The sequence below is a fragment of the Haplochromis burtoni genome, unplaced genomic scaffold, assembly GCF_018398535.1.
Source record: "Haplochromis burtoni strain Fernald_Lab_line unplaced genomic scaffold, NCSU_Asbu1 Contig_562, whole genome shotgun sequence".
Lineage (NCBI taxonomy): Eukaryota > Metazoa > Chordata > Actinopteri > Cichliformes > Cichlidae > Haplochromis > Haplochromis burtoni.
This window is the reverse complement of record NW_024582923.1, coordinates 205906-213085: the sequence shown is the minus strand read 5'-3', so window position 1 is coordinate 213085 and position 7180 is coordinate 205906.

Genomic DNA, 7180 nt, shown 5'->3' with positions numbered 1-7180 from the left:
TGCTCATAGAGGGTCATATGATTTTGAGGTTTTTCTCTGTATGTATTATTGTAGGGTCTACCTTACAATATAAACAGCCTTGAGGTGACTGTTGTTGTGATTTGGTGCTATATAAATAAGATCAAATTGAATTGAACCATAAAAGCCTGGCACCTCATACTCGTGCTGGTCTACCTGGTCACAAACTGCTGGTCAGGACTGCAGGCAGGCCATTCTAACCTCCTCTCCCAAATTTCTTAGGTAGTCTCTGATAAACCCACACTATGGGGGTATGTGTTGTCATCTTGCAGAACCGAGTTCAGAACCAGACTGTGGAGATATGGAATTACCAGTTATTGAAATATCTTATCTCAATCTTTCTGCACTGAGATGTCTCTAGTAATGACAAACCATTTTGTCAGTAAAGGAGAGTTTTAAGTTGTCCAGAAACACATCAAATACTTCAGACACATCGGCTGCAGAGTATTAAATCCCGATTCTTTTGTCCCCATGACAGAACAGAGAAAACCGACTCATAGTGTGTTAAAATATTGATATTTCTTTTATTCAATCATCTTCCAGAAGAGAGAGACCCCTGCACAGCTCAAACGCCAGTTGCAAGAGCTCTCTAACATTAGAATCATTAACTGTGCCTCATATAGGTTTTATTTTGGTACTTTACACGTCACACATTCTCAAACATTGCTTATATGGCAAGTTCCTCATTTCAGTGTCTTATCTATTAATATGGCTGTGCACTAAAACTTCCTGTTTTTCAGTCTGGCTGCACTTAGTTTGTGACTTAAAAGTGGCCTTGCTCTACAAGCCTTTATTATAAAAGTACATAAAACAATATAATAGGAAAATAAGGATACTAAGGATATTGATTTCATGACAATAGTCTGCTATTAGTGCTGAGTGGCAGATCAATAAAATCAAGCTAAAATAAAATGAAAAGTGAAACTCCAAAGCTCTTGGATAGGCTGTACCTCAAGGTAATATTTGTCAGACAGTCCCATTAAAATGCTCCAAAGGCACCAACAGCACAAACATAGTTAAAAAGTCCCGTTGAGTAGCAGATAGCAGACGGGATCCAGCTACAGCTCCCTATGTCAGCACATTTGTCAATCAAAGGGGCCACACAGCTATGCAACATTCAAAACTTTTATTAAGGGGAATCATCGATAGACACCAAAACTGGTCTTTGTACAAGACAGCCTTTGCAAGCTGTTAACTTGGACCAGATAGCTACGGAAAGTTAAACAGAGAGGAGATATAGAAGAGTAGGGACTATGGGAAAAAGAAGACAAAGGGCTAATGACAATGGTACCATTCACTGCATAGGAAGTTAAACGAGGAAAGAGCAGCTCACTGAATAATGGAAGCTCTCCAAAGCAGCTTGTGCTCATTGCAGCAATGATGGGATCCTTTCTAGGTTATGAAAGTCACCACTTATTTGAGGCTTCTTCTAAGAGGAAAATTTGAAGTCTTTTTGGGACATCAGTGGTGGGTACCAACACAGTCTGTCTCTCTAAATTGGACCTCTAGACTGTTAATGCATATATGACTTTCCTTTGAGTAGAAAAGCACTATATAAGAACCCGTCCATTTAGGTTTTTGCTTGCAAAGTGGAACAGGCTCTATTTATTGTATTTTATTCAGCACATATCAGCAGCCATCTGTGTCTGTCTGATGCACCCACACATCATCTATGGACTTTGAAACTTACATCACAGTGACCATTTTTCATGTTCAAGACTTTCATTTCATCACTTTTGTTTCATAGCAATAAAATTTAGCACAGAGTGAATCTGGTTCCAGGGTTTGGTTTAATGTGCATCTCTTCACCAGCAGTCTGGCTCCAATTACAGAGCCAGAATTCCTCACGAGCTTGTCCAGTCTCCTTGCATCCTTGTTTCTGATGCTGCCTCCCGAGCAGACTGCAGCACAGAACAGCACACTTGCCACCACAGACTGACAGAACATGTTCAACAACTTACTGCAGATGTCAAGAGATCTTAGCTTTCTCAACAAAAAAGGTGGTTCTGCCCCTTTTGGTTTAGTTTGTCTGTATATAAGAACCAATATAGTTTTTTTAAAAATCTAGATGTAAACCTAGATATTCACAAGGCTTTTACTGTATTTTTCTTCCTCACAGTCTTTTTCTGCCAGGTCTTTTTGGAAATTTTAAATGCTGTTGGTGGTGATTTACAAAGTTGAAGTTTCTTCTGTGAGCACGAGCAGATTCTGTTAATCTTGTAGTCATGTCCAGGTAAGAACACGGAAGTTAAAACGACCAGTTTTACTTTATGTATGTGATAAAACTCACAATGTTCCTCTGAATGTAATATTTCCTTCTGAAAACATGCATTCTGCTTTGAGATGCGTGCTTTTTCAATACTGATTAGTACTTTGAAATGTAGAACCAAAAGTGCTCTTCACAAAAAACATTCCTAATTTCTATTTCGTGGCTGCCCACTTACTGCCTCCATTGTCATCAGCCGTCCTGTTCCTGTCACATCCAATCACAGTGTGAGAAACACTTCCACTACTCATTATTAGGACAAGATGTTCCAATCTGACGAGCTGCAGCTTGGATAATTAAGTCAGATTCTCTGACAATTATAACACCAAGTGATATAAACTCCATACGCATTTTGAAATCCTCTTTTTATTATGTGGTAACAAGTCTGAATGTTAAAGGAGAATAAAATGCTAACTGAGCAGTAGTTTCTAGTCGTCACTTTAATTAAAAAAAGCAACAAAAACACCAAACAAAAAACAACCCCCCCCCCCATGTGATCCAAAGTCTGGAAACACTCAGCTAGCATATATATATTATGATATTGGTGCACGCTTTTAGCAAACAGTTCTGTCTTATGCTAATAATACTTACCTGCTGTGTTTCTCCCGAGCTCCAAAGAGCTAGTTAACTGAGTGAGAGGACCTTTTATACAAGCAAGCAGAAAACAGAAGAGTTCAACATTTGTAAAATCATTTGTTTTTTACAGTTTCTAGATGTATATGTTGTTTGTGAAAGCATCCTCTTTTTGTGTCTGGTAGGGTAGCCTTGTGTGTTAACAAGCAAACAGGTTAGTTATGTTAAGTTAGCCGTGGTTGGGTTTTGGTTTACTTGACCTCTTTTTGAGTTCTCTAAACAGCTTTGGATTTGAGTGATACCCAGAACCCAAACCACTTGAAGGTAGCATATGTGCGGCTCCATGGAGGATCAGCAAACTGTGCTCTGGTCAGTGTCCACATGCACAGCATGAATGCAAACTGATCCATTTTGGATCTGTTTATCATGGCTTATCGTGTCCCCTCCTTATTTAAAATGTCTCTGGGCTAGCTTCATTATTATTATTATTATTATTATTATTATTATTATTATTATTATTATTATTATTATTATTATTATTATTATTATTATTATGTGTTGTTTGTGGGGTACATCCTAGTTCTTTTCAAATTGTGACTTGCTAAAAGCCACCATCAGATACTCCAGGCAGTGCTCCACCTGCCAATGTGGGCCCTCACCACTGGCAGGCACTTCAGATCCATACGGGCCAGAACAAACAGACTCAGGGACAGCTTCTTCTCCAAAGCCATCACCATACTTAACTCAAACTTGCACAAAAGTAATTTGCACTGAAATATCTGAACTGACCGACTGTGTCATCATTCTCTGGCTGTCTGTCTCTGTCACCTCGTACTGTGTATTCATATTATGTATTTTTATTATGTGTATAGTTATATTATTGTATAGTTTTTTATAACGTGCTGAGCACATGTGCACCTTTATAGAGGTGTTTTAAATATCTGTATAATAACAATAAAGGCTTTCAATTCAAGTCAGATTCCAAAGAGCTCCCAACAAAATGACAGAATGAGCTGGGCGGATTAAAATAAAAATAAAAATCTTTTCTTTCTTCACAGTTTAGATGGAAGATAAACATTAACACGTGTTGTTTGGCCCAGTGGAGAATGTGCTCTTTATTTATCTGTTACTATAGTGATTGTGGTATTGGAGCTCAATTGATGATGACTTAGTATCACATGCATGCACTTGACTTGGGCTGAACATACTCAGAGTTGACTGAACTAGGATCAGCTGTTTGGGAACTGGAAACTCAGAGTTGCAGATCTCAGAGTTGATTTTAAATTCAGAGTTGTTCAACATGCTTCCTCCCAACGGGAGACATTGCACTGGCTGCCTCCATCTTTTATAAGCAGCCTATGGTTTCAGCACTGTCACCATTGGTGCTGTCCAAGGTGCTGATTACTAGCTAGGCTTTGGCTTTGAACTCCACAACAATAAATCAGTAAAAATGACCTGATGTATATTTGTATTCCATGTATAGGTAAAGGATTATCTCTGTTAAATGACAAATAAAAAATGCTGATCTGTCACAACAAAATCTGCTGCAGGGAATAGAGAAAAGGCATCCGAGCAGGGTTAAAGACAAAATGAAACAGTTTTTCTCTTTAGCTTAAAAGTGAACTCGGAGGAAGTAAGAGGATTGGGGTCTCGAAAACAGACAAAGTACTTCTACTGTGTAAAACCAGAATCCGTTGTACTGCTGGCACTTGTGGTGAATGAGAGCGTAAACTTGCTGAAGCCAAATAAAACACAAAGACAAGTCTGTTTAAAGAACAGAGCAAAATGAGACGTAACACCTTCTCTTATGCCTCTCAATTAAACTGATAACCATCAGTATTGTTACAGACTCAGCAGGGAGCTAAATAACTGTTCACCCAGCGACATTTCACACACACACACACACACACACACTACATGCACACATCGACACATCATACACACACACACACACCACCACTACGTTCACACACACACACACACACACACACACACACAGTCTACTCTATCTAAAGTAAGAAGAAGGCTTGTACACATCCACAAAAGTTGAAATTGACTTAAATGTTAGAATTAAATGTTATAGCAAATGTACCATGCTGTGCTTCAGCGCCTAATAATAAAGCTGCAAATGTTATCCTTCAGTAGCACTTAAATCACTGAAGCTAAGTGTTCCAGTGTTTATTGTTATCAGGAACACACTGCTGAACTTCACAGCATGACTGTAGGGTCGTCCCATGCATCAATTTTTTTTTGCTCGTCTATATCTAATTTGCATAAATATGTTATTGTCCAAAGTTTGAACAAATATCTATGTATGAGTGCTGTGAAATCTTCCTATATAAAAGTTGTTTTTTTGGGGGAAAATGGTCTGATGATTTTCTTCCTGCGTGTTATTTGCACACTGAAATCTAATATTTCATTGAAAGTTGAATAAAAATCGCATTTTCTTCATTTTTGTGACTTTGAATTTCATTTCAATTGTATTCAACTGCATTGAAAATTTTGTTAAACCAGAGAATTTAAAGACAAGTTCTAAATCCTCTGACCTCTGCACTTCCATCCAGTTAATCTTTTGTACAGTATCATGTATAATTAAAACTACAAAACTACAGTTTCAGAAGATGCACTTAATAACAATCACAGTAAAAATAATAGTTATGTAAAGTTTAGACCACGAAAAACACTATTTGTCATACTATTGTCATTGTGAGGAGGTTATGAAAAAATATGTGTGTACACACACACACGCACGCACGCACACACGCACGCACATCTGTCCAGTATAACACAAGACCTCCAGGCAGAGAAATGTGGCATGTGCGCAGCAACAGAAAAAAAAAGCAAATAAAGCAAATAGTGTTATCAGTAATTTAACAGCAGGCTGATATGGCCTATTGATCTGTCCACTGGAATCTTTTATCTCCACAACACAATGTATCCACTCTGCTGTTTATGACCCCAGCACCACCACTGCATGCACATAGTAAAACACAAGCCTCACGTCTATCACTGCAGAGTCATACTGGCCATGTACATGTACACGACTCAAAGGGAAATGAAACACATCTGTTTATGATGCTGAGCTTGTTCACCAGTAAGAATCACTAAGAGTCTCAAAGATTAGGTAATTGTAAAGAAGCTCTTAATTTGTCAGCACGGCTTTGATTTTAAGCCAAGGTGGCTTCGATAGCAGCCTTCAACCACTCTGTATTTTTTATTTTCTTTTGTATTTCTCACAGATTCTCTATGGTCAAAGAATCGTTTGCTAACGGTCCAACAGCTGTAGTCTCCCTAGCATATTCTGGGTCTCCCTCCAGGGACAGACCTTGCCTTGGGGGCACAGCTGGCAACTTTTAATGTGGAACAACTGGTGCTCTTCCCTGACTACCTCCAGAATGACTGAGATCTTCTTATATCTAAGAGGGAATCCAGAATAGCATTGCAAAAAGCCCATTAATCCTGGTTGAAGGGTCAGACTAAGTCCAGTTCAAAGTATCCTTCACCTCCACCGGGGGAGGGGCTTGTCAGAATTGAGCCCTGGATCGTGACATCGCCAGTACCATACATTATGGAACCATTGTTCATGCAAGTCCTAGTTGATATTGGAATATATGGAGACAGATGCTTCTTCTGCTTCACATCAACACACAATTGTGTAATGTAGCAACAACCCTACAGCATGAAACTCGTACATCTTAGATGTGACACTTGTAGCCACATAGCAGCTTTATGCTATTGTTTTGTTTTGTTTTTAAATCACCTTTTAAAATGCAACAGTGAGATCATGACTACGTGGTGTCGTTACACTTCAGTACTCATTTAACTGTTACATACATACAGACTGCAGGCTGCAAGGCTGCTACAACTTAGCACACACAAACAGCATCTTTATGCTTTGGTTTTAGGCAGACCAGCTTCTGAAATGTGACGATGTGATTGTGACTGTTTTACATCAACGAGGAACAAGGGCACTTACAAGCTCCTGCACCTGCGACTACACTAGAACTTGAAGTGTTGTAATGAAATATTGAACAATAACAAAAGACTACTCGTGGTTTGCTTGTGGTTGCTAGGATATCTAAAAGTAGACTGGGAGGCTTCAGCTTTCAGGCCCCTCTTCTGTGGACCCAGCTCCCAGTTTGGATTCAGGACACAGAGACCCTCTTTACGTTTAAAATTAGGCTTAACACTTTCCTTTCTGATAAAACATACAGTTATGGTTGGATAAGATGACCCTGAATCCTCCTTTAGTTTTACTATAGGTCTGTTTTGCTGGGGGCTTCCCATGATGCACTGTTTCTTTTTAATCATTAATCATTGATT